This window comes from Schistocerca piceifrons, unplaced genomic scaffold (assembly GCF_021461385.2).
Source record: "Schistocerca piceifrons isolate TAMUIC-IGC-003096 unplaced genomic scaffold, iqSchPice1.1 HiC_scaffold_2418, whole genome shotgun sequence".
NCBI classification, from domain to species: domain Eukaryota; kingdom Metazoa; phylum Arthropoda; class Insecta; order Orthoptera; family Acrididae; genus Schistocerca; species Schistocerca piceifrons.
The window spans coordinates 74,114-87,859 of NW_025728358.1; the positions used below are offsets into that span (position 1 = coordinate 74,114).

Below are 13,746 nucleotides of genomic sequence, written 5' to 3' on the forward strand. Positions count from 1 at the left end.
TTTGTAGAATGCAGTGCACGACACAGCTTCCTGATCTGCTGCGACTGGTTGCTCGAACATCGCACCTCGAACGACTGCCCTTTTCGAATAGAGATTAACTACACAGGCAGCTGCCAGCGCCCTGGTGCGGCGGCATCGCGTGTTTATAAGGAATCGGTAGTGCCACCTGCAGCCTGAGGAACATGAGCACAAAATCAGGAGGGCAACGTGATTTCAATCACTGGGTCACTATCGTCATTGCAGCGACAGCAAGGCAGAACTTTAAAAAGTGCCGTGACCCGGATTCGAGCCTGGGTTGTTGCGGCCACAACGCAATGTCCTGACCACTAGACGATCACGGCCACGGAGCCACCGCGGAATTCAACTCTCGCGACTGCAAGTGGCTGTGCACAGCAAAGCTCGGCCGACTGTGTCTCGCAACAGCTGTGTCAGACGCGGTCTCCATTATATGTATACTGGCAAACGAACGTGCCCGCGCTGATGGACACTGAGCAGAGTGGTTAGCTGCATTCAACCCCCGTGGCAATGTCTTGCAGTCCTCCAAGTCTGTTGACCGCAGGTATGTGCCCGGATAAGAGGTGGACAGATGTCGCATCTCTCTCGCCGTCACTTGTGGCCGCGAATCATATTTTACGTAGTTTTCTGCAAGCGTCAGCGGAGCGTCAGTCGAGCTAAGTCGGGACAAGTCGCATAAGAGGAGCAATAAAATGTGCATTTCCGGTACCGGGAATCGAACCCAGGCCTCCTGGGCGAGAGCCAGGTATCCCAGCCACTAGACGACAGCGGATAACGACACAAGCACTCCTCCAACAAACACGGCGAGCGCCCACCCGCTACTTGACGACAACTGCAAAAATTAACGTTTCCACTTCGTAGAACGGCATGCTCGGGACGCGTCTCGTGGAGACGAACGCCAGCAATCATGAGACGAAACTGCGCCGGTGAATCCTGTTGTTACACCACGCACCACTGTGGTACGACAGTTTAAGAAACCGACGCTGCGCTTTTTCCTTCGCGGGAAATCAGTGCTCCTGTTTTCGAGACAGAAAACGTTGGCAGCGGTGGGATTCGAACCCACGCCTCCGAAGAGACTGGTGCCTGAAACCAGCGCCTTAGACCGCTCGGCCACGCTACCTGCGCGACGCGGCGGTCACAGGAGCTGCGTTCTACCCCACGAGAACACACCGCAATGGCACAAAAACGAGAAGTAAAAATTGGCAGCGGTGGGATTCGAACCCACGCCTCCGAAGAGACTGGTGCCTTAAACCAGCGCCTTAGACCGCTCGGCCACGCTACCTACACCAGTGTTCCTGGCATTTGTAGAATGCAGTGCACGACACAGCTTCCTGATCTGCTGCGACTGGTTGCTCGAACATCGCACCTCGAACGACTGCCCTTTTCGAATAGAGATTAACTACACAGGCAGCTGCCAGCGCCCTGGTGCGGCGGCATCGCGTGTTTATAAGGAATCGGTAGTGCCACCTGCAGCCTGAGGAACATGAGCACAAAATCAGGAGGGCAACGTGATTTCAATCACTGGGTCACTATCGTCATTGCAGCGACAGCAAGGCAGAACTTTAAAAAGTGCCGTGACCCGGATTCGAGCCTGGGTTGTTGCGGCCACAACGCAATGTCCTGACCACTAGACGATCACGGCCACGGAGCCACCGCGGAATTCAACTCTCGCGACTGCAAGTGGCTGTGCACAGCAAAGCTCGGCCGACTGTGTCTCGCAACAGCTGTGTCAGACGCGGTCTCCATTATATGTATACTGGCAAACGAACGTGCCCGCGCTGATGGACACTGAGCAGAGTGGTTAGCTGCATTCAACCCCCGTGGCAATGTCTTGCAGTCCTCCAAGTCTGTTGACCGCAGGTATGTGCCCGGATAAGAGGTGGACAGATGTCGCATCTCTCTCGCCGTCACTTGTGGCCGCGAATCATATTTTACGTAGTTTTCTGCAAGCGTCAGCGGAGCGTCAGTCGAGCTAAGTCGGGACAAGTCGCATAAGAGGAGCAATAAAATGTGCATTTCCGGTACCGGGAATCGAACCCAGGCCTCCTGGGCGAGAGCCAGGTATCCCAGCCACTAGACGACAGCGGATAACGACACAAGCACTCCTCCAACAAACACGGCGAGCGCCCACCCGCTACTTGACGACAACTGCAAAAATTAACGTTTCCACTTCGTAGAACGGCATGCTCGGGACGCGTCTCGTGGAGACGAACGCCAGCAATCATGAGACGAAACTGCGCCGGTGAATCCTGTTGTTACACCACGCACCACTGTGCTACGACAGTTTAAGAAACCGACGCTGCGCTTTTTCCTTCGCGGGAAATCAGTGCTCCTGTTTTCGAGACAGAAAACGTTGGCAGCGGTGGGATTCGAACCCACGCCTCCGAAGAGACTGGTGCCTGAAACCAGCGCCTTAGACCGCTCGGCCACGCTACCTACGCGACGCGGCGGTCACAGGAGCTGCGTTCTACCCCACGAGAACACACCGCAATGGCACAAAAACGAGAAGTAAAAATTGGCAGCGGTGGGATTCGAACCCACGCCTCCGAAGAGACTGGTGCCTTAAACCAGCGCCTTAGACCGCTCGGCCACGCTACCTACACCAGTGTTCCTGGCATTTGTAGAATGCAGTGCACGACACAGCTTCCTGATCTGCTGCGACTGGTTGCTCGAACATCGCACCTCGAACGACTGCCCTTTTCGAATAGAGATTAACTACACAGGCAGCTGCCAGCGCCCTGGTGCGGCGGCATCGCGTGTTTATAAGGAATCGGTAGTGCCACCTGCAGCCTGAGGAACATGAGCACAAAATCAGGAGGGCAACGTGATTTCAATCACTGGGTCACTATCGTCATTGCAGCGACAGCAAGGCAGAACTTTAAAAAGTGCCGTGACCCGGATTCGAGCCTGGGTTGTTGCGGCCACAACGCAATGTCCTGACCACTAGACGATCACGGCCACGGAGCCACCGCGGAATTCAACTCTCGCGACTGCAAGTGGCTGTGCACAGCAAAGCTCGGCCGACTGTGTCTCGCAACAGCTGTGTCAGACGCGGTCTCCATTATATGTATACTGGCAAACGAACGTGCCCGCGCTGATGGACACTGAGCAGAGTGGTTAGCTGCATTCAACCCCCGTGGCAATGTCTTGCAGTCCTCCAAGTCTGTTGACCGCAGGTATGTGCCCGGATAAGAGGTGGACAGATGTCGCATCTCTCTCGCCGTCACTTGTGGCCGCGAATCATATTTTACGTAGTTTTCTGCAAGCGTCAGCGGAGCGTCAGTCGAGCTAAGTCGGGACAAGTCGCATAAGAGGAGCAATAAAATGTGCATTTCCGGTACCGGGAATCGAACCCAGGCCTCCTGGGCGAGAGCCAGGTATCCCAGCCACTAGACGACAGCGGATAACGACACAAGCACTCCTCCAACAAACACGGCGAGCGCCCACCCGCTACTTGACGACAACTGCAAAAATTAACGTTTCCACTTCGTAGAACGGCATGCTCGGGACGCGTCTCGTGGAGACGAACGCCAGCAATCATGAGACGAAACTGCGCCGGTGAATCCTGTTGTTACACCACGCACCACTGTGCTACGACAGTTTAAGAAACCGACGCTGCGCTTTTTCCTTCGCGGGAAATCAGTGCTCCTGTTTTCGAGACAGAAAACGTTGGCAGCGGTGGGATTCGAACCCACGCCTCCGAAGAGACTGGTGCCTGAAACCAGCGCCTTAGACCGCTCGGCCACGCTACCTGCGCGACGCGGCGGTCACAGGAGCTGCGTTCTACCCCACGAGAACACACCGCAATGGCACAAAAACGAGAAGTAAAAATTGGCAGCGGTGGGATTCGAACCCACGCCTCCGAAGAGACTGGTGCCTTAAACCAGCGCCTTAGACCGCTCGGCCACGCTACCTACACCAGTGTTCCTGGCATTTGTAGAATGCAGTGCACGACACAGCTTCCTGATCTGCTGCGACTGGTTGCTCGAACATCGCACCTCGAACGACTGCCCTTTTCGAATAGAGATTAACTACACAGGCAGCTGCCAGCGCCCTGGTGCGGCGGCATCGCGTGTTTATAAGGAATCGGTAGTGCCACCTGCAGCCTGAGGAACATGAGCACAAAATCAGGAGGGCAACGTGATTTCAATCACTGGGTCACTATCGTCATTGCAGCGACAGCAAGGCAGAACTTTAAAAAGTGCCGTGACCCGGATTCGAGCCTGGGTTGTTGCGGCCACAACGCAATGTCCTGACCACTAGACGATCACGGCCACGGAGCCACCGCGGAATTCAACTCTCGCGACTGCAAGTGGCTGTGCACAGCAAAGCTCGGCCGACTGTGTCTCGCAACAGCTGTGTCAGACGCGGTCTCCATTATATGTATACTGGCAAACGAACGTGCCCGCGCTGATGGACACTGAGCAGAGTGGTTAGCTGCATTCAACCCCCGTGGCAATGTCTTGCAGTCCTCCAAGTCTGTTGACCGCAGGTATGTGCCCGGATAAGAGGTGGACAGATGTCGCATCTCTCTCGCCGTCACTTGTGGCCGCGAATCATATTTTACGTAGTTTTCTGCAAGCGTCAGCGGAGCGTCAGTCGAGCTAAGTCGGGACAAGTCGCATAAGAGGAGCAATAAAATGTGCATTTCCGGTACCGGGAATCGAACCCAGGCCTCCTGGGCGAGAGCCAGGTATCCCAGCCACTAGACGACAGCGGATAACGACACAAGCACTCCTCCAACAAACACGGCGAGCGCCCACCCGCTACTTGACGACAACTGCAAAAATTAACGTTTCCACTTCGTAGAACGGCATGCTCGGGACGCGTCTCGTGGAGACGAACGCCAGCAATCATGAGACGAAACTGCGCCGGTGAATCCTGTTGTTACACCACGCACCACTGTGCTACGACAGTTTAAGAAACCGACGCTGCGCTTTTTCCTTCGCGGGAAATCAGTGCTCCTGTTTTCGAGACAGAAAACGTTGGCAGCGGTGGGATTCGAACCCACGCCTCCGAAGAGACTGGTGCCTGAAACCAGCGCCTTAGACCGCTCGGCCACGCTACCTGCGCGACGCGGCGGTCACAGGAGCTGCGTTCTACCCCACGAGAACACACCGCAATGGCACAAAAACGAGAAGTAAAAATTGGCAGCGGTGGGATTCGAACCCACGCCTCCGAAGAGACTGGTGCCTTAAACCAGCGCCTTAGACCGCTCGGCCACGCTACCTACACCAGTGTTCCTGGCATTTGTAGAATGCAGTGCACGACACAGCTTCCTGATCTGCTGCGACTGGTTGCTCGAACATCGCACCTCGAACGACTGCCCTTTTCGAATAGAGATTAACTACACAGGCAGCTGCCAGCGCCCTGGTGCGGCGGCATCGCGTGTTTATAAGGAATCGGTAGTGCCACCTGCAGCCTGAGGAACATGAGCACAAAATCAGGAGGGCAACGTGATTTCAATCACTGGGTCACTATCGTCATTGCAGCGACAGCAAGGCAGAACTTTAAAAAGTGCCGTGACCCGGATTCGAGCCTGGGTTGTTGCGGCCACAACGCAATGTCCTGACCACTAGACGATCACGGCCACGGAGCCACCGCGGAATTCAACTCTCGCGACTGCAAGTGGCTGTGCACAGCAAAGCTCGGCCGACTGTGTCTCGCAACAGCTGTGTCAGACGCGGTCTCCATTATATGTATACTGGCAAACGAACGTGCCCGCGCTGATGGACACTGAGCAGAGTGGTTAGCTGCATTCAACCCCCGTGGCAATGTCTTGCAGTCCTCCAAGTCTGTTGACCGCAGGTATGTGCCCGGATAAGAGGTGGACAGATGTCGCATCTCTCTCGCCGTCACTTGTGGCCGCGAATCATATTTTACGTAGTTTTCTGCAAGCGTCAGCGGAGCGTCAGTCGAGCTAAGTCGGGACAAGTCGCATAAGAGGAGCAATAAAATGTGCATTTCCGGTACCGGGAATCGAACCCAGGCCTCCTGGGCGAGAGCCAGGTATCCCAGCCACTAGACGACAGCGGATAACGACACAAGCACTCCTCCAACAAACACGGCGAGCGCCCACCCGCTACTTGACGACAACTGCAAAAATTAACGTTTCCACTTCGTAGAACGGCATGCTCGGGACGCGTCTCGTGGAGACGAACGCCAGCAATCATGAGACGAAACTGCGCCGGTGAATCCTGTTGTTACACCACGCACCACTGTGCTACGACAGTTTAAGAAACCGACGCTGCGCTTTTTCCTTCGCGGGAAATCAGTGCTCCTGTTTTCGAGACAGAAAACGTTGGCAGCGGTGGGATTCGAACCCACGCCTCCGAAGAGACTGGTGCCTGAAACCAGCGCCTTAGACCGCTCGGCCACGCTACCTGCGCGACGCGGCGGTCACAGGAGCTGCGTTCTACCCCACGAGAACACACCGCAATGGCACAAAAACGAGAAGTAAAAATTGGCAGCGGTGGGATTCGAACCCACGCCTCCGAAGAGACTGGTGCCTTAAACCAGCGCCTTAGACCGCTCGGCCACGCTACCTACACCAGTGTTCCTGGCATTTGTAGAATGCAGTGCACGACACAGCTTCCTGATCTGCTGCGACTGGTTGCTCGAACATCGCACCTCGAACGACTGCCCTTTTCGAATAGAGATTAACTACACAGGCAGCTGCCAGCGCCCTGGTGCGGCGGCATCGCGTGTTTATAAGGAATCGGTAGTGCCACCTGCAGCCTGAGGAACATGAGCACAAAATCAGGAGGGCAACGTGATTTCAATCACTGGGTCACTATCGTCATTGCAGCGACAGCAAGGCAGAACTTTAAAAAGTGCCGTGACCCGGATTCGAGCCTGGGTTGTTGCGGCCACAACGCAATGTCCTGACCACTAGACGATCACGGCCACGGAGCCACCGCGGAATTCAACTCTCGCGACTGCAAGTGGCTGTGCACAGCAAAGCTCGGCCGACTGTGTCTCGCAACAGCTGTGTCAGACGCGGTCTCCATTATATGTATACTGGCAAACGAACGTGCCCGCGCTGATGGACACTGAGCAGAGTGGTTAGCTGCATTCAACCCCCGTGGCAATGTCTTGCAGTCCTCCAAGTCTGTTGACCGCAGGTATGTGCCCGGATAAGAGGTGGACAGATGTCGCATCTCTCTCGCCGTCACTTGTGGCCGCGAATCATATTTTACGTAGTTTTCTGCAAGCGTCAGCGGAGCGTCAGTCGAGCTAAGTCGGGACAAGTCGCATAAGAGGAGCAATAAAATGTGCATTTCCGGTACCGGGAATCGAACCCAGGCCTCCTGGGCGAGAGCCAGGTATCCCAGCCACTAGACGACAGCGGATAACGACACAAGCACTCCTCCAACAAACACGGCGAGCGCCCACCCGCTACTTGACGACAACTGCAAAAATTAACGTTTCCACTTCGTAGAACGGCATGCTCGGGACGCGTCTCGTGGAGACGAACGCCAGCAATCATGAGACGAAACTGCGCCGGTGAATCCTGTTGTTACACCACGCACCACTGTGCTACGACAGTTTAAGAAACCGACGCTGCGCTTTTTCCTTCGCGGGAAATCAGTGCTCCTGTTTTCGAGACAGAAAACGTTGGCAGCGGTGGGATTCGAACCCACGCCTCCGAAGAGACTGGTGCCTGAAACCAGCGCCTTAGACCGCTCGGCCACGCTACCTGCGCGACGCGGCGGTCACAGGAGCTGCGTTCTACCCCACGAGAACACACCGCAATGGCACAAAAACGAGAAGTAAAAATTGGCAGCGGTGGGATTCGAACCCACGCCTCCGAAGAGACTGGTGCCTTAAACCAGCGCCTTAGACCGCTCGGCCACGCTACCTACACCAGTGTTCCTGGCATTTGTAGAATGCAGTGCACGACACAGCTTCCTGATCTGCTGCGACTGGTTGCTCGAACATCGCACCTCGAACGACTGCCCTTTTCGAATAGAGATTAACTACACAGGCAGCTGCCAGCGCCCTGGTGCGGCGGCATCGCGTGTTTATAAGGAATCGGTAGTGCCACCTGCAGCCTGAGGAACATGAGCACAAAATCAGGAGGGCAACGTGATTTCAATCACTGGGTCACTATCGTCATTGCAGCGACAGCAAGGCAGAACTTTAAAAAGTGCCGTGACCCGGATTCGAGCCTGGGTTGTTGCGGCCACAACGCAATGTCCTGACCACTAGACGATCACGGCCACGGAGCCACCGCGGAATTCAACTCTCGCGACTGCAAGTGGCTGTGCACAGCAAAGCTCGGCCGACTGTGTCTCGCAACAGCTGTGTCAGACGCGGTCTCCATTATATGTATACTGGCAAACGAACGTGCCCGCGCTGATGGACACTGAGCAGAGTGGTTAGCTGCATTCAACCCCCGTGGCAATGTCTTGCAGTCCTCCAAGTCTGTTGACCGCAGGTATGTGCCCGGATAAGAGGTGGACAGATGTCGCATCTCTCTCGCCGTCACTTGTGGCCGCGAATCATATTTTACGTAGTTTTCTGCAAGCGTCAGCGGAGCGTCAGTCGAGCTAAGTCGGGACAAGTCGCATAAGAGGAGCAATAAAATGTGCATTTCCGGTACCGGGAATCGAACCCAGGCCTCCTGGGCGAGAGCCAGGTATCCCAGCCACTAGACGACAGCGGATAACGACACAAGCACTCCTCCAACAAACACGGCGAGCGCCCACCCGCTACTTGACGACAACTGCAAAAATTAACGTTTCCACTTCGTAGAACGGCATGCTCGGGACGCGTCTCGTGGAGACGAACGCCAGCAATCATGAGACGAAACTGCGCCGGTGAATCCTGTTGTTACACCACGCACCACTGTGCTACGACAGTTTAAGAAACCGACGCTGCGCTTTTTCCTTCGCGGGAAATCAGTGCTCCTGTTTTCGAGACAGAAAACGTTGGCAGCGGTGGGATTCGAACCCACGCCTCCGAAGAGACTGGTGCCTGAAACCAGCGCCTTAGACCGCTCGGCCACGCTACCTGCGCGACGCGGCGGTCACAGGAGCTGCGTTCTACCCCACGAGAACACACCGCAATGGCACAAAAACGAGAAGTAAAAATTGGCAGCGGTGGGATTCGAACCCACGCCTCCGAAGAGACTGGTGCCTTAAACCAGCGCCTTAGACCGCTCGGCCACGCTACCTACACCAGTGTTCCTGGCATTTGTAGAATGCAGTGCACGACACAGCTTCCTGATCTGCTGCGACTGGTTGCTCGAACATCGCACCTCGAACGACTGCCCTTTTCGAATAGAGATTAACTACACAGGCAGCTGCCAGCGCCCTGGTGCGGCGGCATCGCGTGTTTATAAGGAATCGGTAGTGCCACCTGCAGCCTGAGGAACATGAGCACAAAATCAGGAGGGCAACGTGATTTCAATCACTGGGTCACTATCGTCATTGCAGCGACAGCAAGGCAGAACTTTAAAAAGTGCCGTGACCCGGATTCGAGCCTGGGTTGTTGCGGCCACAACGCAATGTCCTGACCACTAGACGATCACGGCCACGGAGCCACCGCGGAATTCAACTCTCGCGACTGCAAGTGGCTGTGCACAGCAAAGCTCGGCCGACTGTGTCTCGCAACAGCTGTGTCAGACGCGGTCTCCATTATATGTATACTGGCAAACGAACGTGCCCGCGCTGATGGACACTGAGCAGAGTGGTTAGCTGCATTCAACCCCCGTGGCAATGTCTTGCAGTCCTCCAAGTCTGTTGACCGCAGGTATGTGCCCGGATAAGAGGTGGACAGATGTCGCATCTCTCTCGCCGTCACTTGTGGCCGCGAATCATATTTTACGTAGTTTTCTGCAAGCGTCAGCGGAGCGTCAGTCGAGCTAAGTCGGGACAAGTCGCATAAGAGGAGCAATAAAATGTGCATTTCCGGTACCGGGAATCGAACCCAGGCCTCCTGGGCGAGAGCCAGGTATCCCAGCCACTAGACGACAGCGGATAACGACACAAGCACTCCTCCAACAAACACGGCGAGCGCCCACCCGCTACTTGACGACAACTGCAAAAATTAACGTTTCCACTTCGTAGAACGGCATGCTCGGGACGCGTCTCGTGGAGACGAACGCCAGCAATCATGAGACGAAACTGCGCCGGTGAATCCTGTTGTTACACCACGCACCACTGTGCTACGACAGTTTAAGAAACCGACGCTGCGCTTTTTCCTTCGCGGGAAATCAGTGCTCCTGTTTTCGAGATAGAAAACGTTGGCAGCGGTGGGATTCGAACCCACGCCTCCGAAGAGACTGGTGCCTGAAACCAGCGCCTTAGACCGCTCGGCCACGCTACCTGCGCGACGCGGCGGTCACAGGAGCTGCGTTCTACCCCACGAGAACACACCGCAATGGCACAAAAACGAGAAGTAAAAATTGGCAGCGGTGGGATTCGAACCCACGCCTCCGAAGAGACTGGTGCCTTAAACCAGCGCCTTAGACCGCTCGGCCACGCTACCTACACCAGTGTTCCTGGCATTTGTAGAATGCAGTGCACGACACAGCTTCCTGATCTGCTGCGACTGGTTGCTCGAACATCGCACCTCGAACGACTGCCCTTTTCGAATAGAGATTAACTACACAGGCAGCTGCCAGCGCCCTGGTGCGGCGGCATCGCGTGTTTATAAGGAATCGGTAGTGCCACCTGCAGCCTGAGGAACATGAGCACAAAATCAGGAGGGCAACGTGATTTCAATCACTGGGTCACTATCGTCATTGCAGCGACAGCAAGGCAGAACTTTAAAAAGTGCCGTGACCCGGATTCGAGCCTGGGTTGTTGCGGCCACAACGCAATGTCCTGACCACTAGACGATCACGGCCACGGAGCCACCGCGGAATTCAACTCTCGCGACTGCAAGTGGCTGTGCACAGCAAAGCTCGGCCGACTGTGTCTCGCAACAGCTGTGTCAGACGCGGTCTCCATTATATGTATACTGGCAAACGAACGTGCCCGCGCTGATGGACACTGAGCAGAGTGGTTAGCTGCATTCAACCCCCGTGGCAATGTCTTGCAGTCCTCCAAGTCTGTTGACCGCAGGTATGTGCCCGGATAAGAGGTGGACAGATGTCGCATCTCTCTCGCCGTCACTTGTGGCCGCGAATCATATTTTACGTAGTTTTCTGCAAGCGTCAGCGGAGCGTCAGTCGAGCTAAGTCGGGACAAGTCGCATAAGAGGAGCAATAAAATGTGCATTTCCGGTACCGGGAATCGAACCCAGGCCTCCTGGGCGAGAGCCAGGTATCCCAGCCACTAGACGACAGCGGATAACGACACAAGCACTCCTCCAACAAACACGGCGAGCGCCCACCCGCTACTTGACGACAACTGCAAAAATTAACGTTTCCACTTCGTAGAACGGCATGCTCGGGACGCGTCTCGTGGAGACGAACGCCAGCAATCATGAGACGAAACTGCGCCGGTGAATCCTGTTGTTACACCACGCACCACTGTGCTACGACAGTTTAAGAAACCGACGCTGCGCTTTTTCCTTCGCGGGAAATCAGTGCTCCTGTTTTCGAGACAGAAAACGTTGGCAGCGGTGGGATTCGAACCCACGCCTCCGAAGAGACTGGTGCCTGAAACCAGCGCCTTAGACCGCTCGGCCACGCTACCTGCGCGACGCGGCGGTCACAGGAGCTGCGTTCTACCCCACGAGAACACACCGCAATGGCACAAAAACGAGAAGTAAAAATTGGCAGCGGTGGGATTCGAACCCACGCCTCCGAAGAGACTGGTGCCTTAAACCAGCGCCTTAGACCGCTCGGCCACGCTACCTACACCAGTGTTCCTGGCATTTGTAGAATGCAGTGCACGACACAGCTTCCTGATCTGCTGCGACTGGTTGCTCGAACATCGCACCTCGAACGACTGCCCTTTTCGAATAGAGATTAACTACACAGGCAGCTGCCAGCGCCCTGGTGCGGCGGCATCGCGTGTTTATAAGGAATCGGTAGTGCCACCTGCAGCCTGAGGAACATGAGCACAAAATCAGGAGGGCAACGTGATTTCAATCACTGGGTCACTATCGTCATTGCAGCGACAGCAAGGCAGAACTTTAAAAAGTGCCGTGACCCGGATTCGAGCCTGGGTTGTTGCGGCCACAACGCAATGTCCTGACCACTAGACGATCACGGCCACGGAGCCACCGCGGAATTCAACTCTCGCGACTGCAAGTGGCTGTGCACAGCAAAGCTCGGCCGACTGTGTCTCGCAACAGCTGTGTCAGACGCGGTCTCCATTATATGTATACTGGCAAACGAACGTGCCCGCGCTGATGGACACTGAGCAGAGTGGTTAGCTGCATTCAACCCCCGTGGCAATGTCTTGCAGTCCTCCAAGTCTGTTGACCGCAGGTATGTGCCCGGATAAGAGGTGGACAGATGTCGCATCTCTCTCGCCGTCACTTGTGGCCGCGAATCATATTTTACGTAGTTTTCTGCAAGCGTCAGCGGAGCGTCAGTCGAGCTAAGTCGGGACAAGTCGCATAAGAGGAGCAATAAAATGTGCATTTCCGGTACCGGGAATCGAACCCAGGCCTCCTGGGCGAGAGCCAGGTATCCCAGCCACTAGACGACAGCGGATAACGACACAAGCACTCCTCCAACAAACACGGCGAGCGCCCACCCGCTACTTGACGACAACTGCAAAAATTAACGTTTCCACTTCGTAGAACGGCATGCTCGGGACGCGTCTCGTGGAGACGAACGCCAGCAATCATGAGACGAAACTGCGCCGGTGAATCCTGTTGTTACACCACGCACCACTGTGCTACGACAGTTTAAGAAACCGACGCTGCGCTTTTTCCTTCGCGGGAAATCAGTGCTCCTGTTTTCGAGACAGAAAACGTTGGCAGCGGTGGGATTCGAACCCACGCCTCCGAAGAGACTGGTGCCTGAAACCAGCGCCTTAGACCGCTCGGCCACGCTACCTGCGCGACGCGGCGGTCACAGGAGCTGCGTTCTACCCCACGAGAACACACCGCAATGGCACAAAAACGAGAAGTAAAAATTGGCAGCGGTGGGATTCGAACCCACGCCTCCGAAGAGACTGGTGCCTTAAACCAGCGCCTTAGACCGCTCGGCCACGCTACCTACACCAGTGTTCCTGGCATTTGTAGAATGCAGTGCACGACACAGCTTCCTGATCTGCTGCGACTGGTTGCTCGAACATCGCACCTCGAACGACTGCCCTTTTCGAATAGAGATTAACTACACAGGCAGCTGCCAGCGCCCTGGTGCGGCGGCATCGCGTGTTTATAAGGAATCGGTAGTGCCACCTGCAGCCTGAGGAACATGAGCACAAAATCAGGAGGGCAACGTGATTTCAATCACTGGGTCACTATCGTCATTGCAGCGACAGCAAGGCAGAACTTTAAAAAGTGCCGTGACCCGGATTCGAGCCTGGGTTGTTGCGGCCACAACGCAATGTCCTGACCACTAGACGATCACGGCCACGGAGCCACCGCGGAATTCAACTCTCGCGACTGCAAGTGGCTGTGCACAGCAAAGCTCGGCCGACTGTGTCTCGCAACAGCTGTGTCAGACGCGGTCTCCATTATATGTATACTGGCAAACGAACGTGCCCGCGCTGATGGACACTGAGCAGAGTGGTTAGCTGCATTCAACCCCCGTGGCAATGTCTTGCAGTCCTCCAAGTCTGTTGACCGCAGGTATGTGCCCGGATAAGAGGTGGACAG

General features: G+C 55.5%; 20 non-coding genes across 20 annotated transcripts; all 20 read right to left on the bottom strand.

The window, feature by feature from the left end:
- Window positions 1-1,053: 1,053 nt before the first annotated feature.
- Trnal-cag lies at window positions 1,054-1,135 on the bottom strand. The gene has a single exon. It is a non-coding gene; the product is annotated as a tRNA-Leu (tRNA).
- An 80-nt stretch (window positions 1,136-1,215) lies between these two features.
- Trnal-aag lies at window positions 1,216-1,297 on the bottom strand. The gene has a single exon. It is a non-coding gene; the product is annotated as a tRNA-Leu (tRNA).
- Window positions 1,298-2,369: 1,072 nt separating this feature from the next.
- Trnal-cag lies at window positions 2,370-2,451 on the bottom strand. Its single transcript has one exon. It is a non-coding gene; the product is annotated as a tRNA-Leu (tRNA).
- Window positions 2,452-2,531: 80 nt separating this feature from the next.
- Window positions 2,532-2,613, bottom strand: Trnal-aag. The gene has a single exon. It is a non-coding gene; the product is annotated as a tRNA-Leu (tRNA).
- A 1,072-nt stretch (window positions 2,614-3,685) lies between these two features.
- Window positions 3,686-3,767, bottom strand: Trnal-cag. The gene has a single exon. It is a non-coding gene; the product is annotated as a tRNA-Leu (tRNA).
- Window positions 3,768-3,847: 80 nt separating this feature from the next.
- Window positions 3,848-3,929, bottom strand: Trnal-aag. The gene has a single exon. It is a non-coding gene; the product is annotated as a tRNA-Leu (tRNA).
- A 1,072-nt stretch (window positions 3,930-5,001) lies between these two features.
- Trnal-cag lies at window positions 5,002-5,083 on the bottom strand. Its single transcript has one exon. It is a non-coding gene; the product is annotated as a tRNA-Leu (tRNA).
- An 80-nt stretch (window positions 5,084-5,163) lies between these two features.
- Trnal-aag lies at window positions 5,164-5,245 on the bottom strand. The gene has a single exon. It is a non-coding gene; the product is annotated as a tRNA-Leu (tRNA).
- A 1,072-nt stretch (window positions 5,246-6,317) lies between these two features.
- On the bottom strand, window positions 6,318-6,399 carry Trnal-cag. The gene has a single exon. It is a non-coding gene; the product is annotated as a tRNA-Leu (tRNA).
- Window positions 6,400-6,479: 80 nt separating this feature from the next.
- Window positions 6,480-6,561, bottom strand: Trnal-aag. The gene has a single exon. It is a non-coding gene; the product is annotated as a tRNA-Leu (tRNA).
- Window positions 6,562-7,633: 1,072 nt separating this feature from the next.
- On the bottom strand, window positions 7,634-7,715 carry Trnal-cag. The gene has a single exon. It is a non-coding gene; the product is annotated as a tRNA-Leu (tRNA).
- An 80-nt stretch (window positions 7,716-7,795) lies between these two features.
- Trnal-aag lies at window positions 7,796-7,877 on the bottom strand. The gene has a single exon. It is a non-coding gene; the product is annotated as a tRNA-Leu (tRNA).
- Window positions 7,878-8,949: 1,072 nt separating this feature from the next.
- Window positions 8,950-9,031, bottom strand: Trnal-cag. The gene has a single exon. It is a non-coding gene; the product is annotated as a tRNA-Leu (tRNA).
- An 80-nt stretch (window positions 9,032-9,111) lies between these two features.
- On the bottom strand, window positions 9,112-9,193 carry Trnal-aag. The gene has a single exon. It is a non-coding gene; the product is annotated as a tRNA-Leu (tRNA).
- Window positions 9,194-10,265: 1,072 nt separating this feature from the next.
- Trnal-cag lies at window positions 10,266-10,347 on the bottom strand. Its single transcript has one exon. It is a non-coding gene; the product is annotated as a tRNA-Leu (tRNA).
- An 80-nt stretch (window positions 10,348-10,427) lies between these two features.
- On the bottom strand, window positions 10,428-10,509 carry Trnal-aag. The gene has a single exon. It is a non-coding gene; the product is annotated as a tRNA-Leu (tRNA).
- A 1,072-nt stretch (window positions 10,510-11,581) lies between these two features.
- Trnal-cag lies at window positions 11,582-11,663 on the bottom strand. Its single transcript has one exon. It is a non-coding gene; the product is annotated as a tRNA-Leu (tRNA).
- Window positions 11,664-11,743: 80 nt separating this feature from the next.
- Trnal-aag lies at window positions 11,744-11,825 on the bottom strand. The gene has a single exon. It is a non-coding gene; the product is annotated as a tRNA-Leu (tRNA).
- A 1,072-nt stretch (window positions 11,826-12,897) lies between these two features.
- On the bottom strand, window positions 12,898-12,979 carry Trnal-cag. Its single transcript has one exon. It is a non-coding gene; the product is annotated as a tRNA-Leu (tRNA).
- An 80-nt stretch (window positions 12,980-13,059) lies between these two features.
- Trnal-aag lies at window positions 13,060-13,141 on the bottom strand. Its single transcript has one exon. It is a non-coding gene; the product is annotated as a tRNA-Leu (tRNA).
- Window positions 13,142-13,746: the final 605 nt, after the last annotated feature.